This window comes from Buceros rhinoceros, unplaced genomic scaffold, assembly GCF_000710305.1.
Source record: "Buceros rhinoceros silvestris isolate BGI_N320 unplaced genomic scaffold, ASM71030v1 scaffold12235, whole genome shotgun sequence".
NCBI lineage: Eukaryota > Metazoa > Chordata > Aves > Bucerotiformes > Bucerotidae > Buceros > Buceros rhinoceros.
The window spans coordinates 30,166-32,238 of NW_010411261.1; positions in this window are offsets into that span (position 1 = coordinate 30,166).

Consider the following 2,073-nt stretch of genomic DNA (forward strand, 5'->3'; position numbering starts at 1 on the left):
TGTGGAAAGCGTTAGCCCTGGGCAGTTTGCAAGCTTGAAATCTGAAGAAAACTGACCTTGTGACACCACAGGACTTCTGACAGGAAAAAAAAAAAAGAGGACAAAAAAAGAAATAAAATTATTTGAGCAAAAGTCAGTTTTCCTCCATGCTTCCCCCGCCCCAAACTGAAACAGGGAGAGCTGTTGGCTCCATTTCACAGGACTGTTGAGGCCCCACAAAGGTCCGTGCAGTAGCTCAGACCTGCTGTGGCAAAAGGTAAGAGACACAGGGTGTAGGTATGTCAGAGAGGGGGCTCTTCCCTCGCTCACCAGCGCTCTGTGGGCATCTCTTGCATGCAGAAACCTCAAACTGCCTCCTGAAATCTTTGCAATTCCCTGTTAAAGGCTCAGCGTTTCCTTTGCCCTTTTGGTCACAATTTCTGGAGCACAAAGGCAACACGCAGCATCATCAAAGCGGGAGGGAGGAAAGGAGGGGGGCGGGCAGGGGGAGACCAATTAAAAAATGATTCCCTAACAAAGATGGAAAATTCAAAACCTAATGATTGCTTTTGCCCACCCTGGTTTAGCAGCAGTTTGTGTCAGTTGGATTTTACTTCTTTTGTCGTTGTCTTTTGCCTTCATTTGTTTTCCCTGCTGCCCCATAAATCTTTAAACCCTGAAGCTAAAAGAGACTGCGTTGTGCACCAGCTTGAATATTGATTTTGCTAGAGAGTATAAAATCTAGAGAGATAATAAGGAAATCCATCTCAGGTACCCTGCCAAGGGCTCCCATTAGTTGCTTTACCAGGCATCAATTCAATAAACCCTCGAGAGCAGCACATGAATAAACATCAGAACCTCTCTGGCATGTTAATGCATCAGTTGCCTAATTGTCAATGCTGCCAACAGACTACAAGCAAAGCACTATCTTGGGAGCTCAGCCCCTTCCACCTTCAAGCCCCAAGAAGGTTTGACACTGGCTTAGAAGGCAGCAGGGCTCAGGAGAGGTGTGTGACAGCCAAAGAACATCCTTTAAACGTGGTGCTGGCCCCTTGCTGGACGCACAGTCCGGCTCTAAGCAATCTGCGTGTGCTGCCTCCCTGCTGCATCCCAGTGCCTGGGGATGAGGTGCCCCAGGTCAGGCCCAAGGCTTTCACGTGCAGGACTGGAATTTATGTGTGAAAAAAAGTACCCTCAAATCTTGGCCTCAAGCAATAGGAATAAACCGCTCCTGAACTGCTCGATACAATGACTTTCTCCTCCAGCGCTGCTACCATGTGTTTTCCCTGTGACCAGGGCCTTTTTCGTTACCCCGTGGGGACCCTTATTCCTGGCACAGCTTCTTTCTGTCTCATCTAATGAGATTTTAAATTCCTCACAGAGAAGTTATTCTCTCCTAATGTGTTCATACAGCGCCTGGCACAATAGGTGCCTAATATCAGATGGGACCTTTACTTGCTGCTGTGATAATAATTTTATGAGCAGCCTTTCATTAAGATCCATTGCTGCTTATGAAACAGCTGCAGTGTCACTTTATAAGGCTGTTGACTGATTTAACTCCCTCTGCTCCAGAAACAAGGTTTTGATCTTCCCTGTAGAAATGGATGTGGGTAAAAGAGGCTGAGGCATGAACAAAAAGGCAATTTTGCTATCAAAGGGGAAAATTCAGAATCAGAACATCTGAGACTTCTAGGAATTAAAGTGAAACAAAACTATTCTCACCTTCCTGGAAAGGTGCATTTGAATTCATCCATCTTCATTCCATTCTTTTCCATTGTCTTTCAGTGGGCACGTCACTCGCTCAGCACAGGGCTAGGAAGAGGGACCAGGTCGAATAGCTTCCCTAATAAGGGGAAACGTATTACCGTGACAAATAACGCAGAACACAGGCAGCCTTTGCCTGATTTCACCACCACCACCATCAAAATACAAGAGAAGCCTGTTAGGACATGAGAGCATATCGTTAATAATAGGTACAGAGTAGTGAGGAGGCAAGAAACAGGAGAAACCAGAAGTCAGGAGCTGAGCAGGGATTGGTTTTGGTTTTTGGGTTGTTTTTTTTTTTTTTTTTTTTTCCCCCCCTCTTTTCCTAAA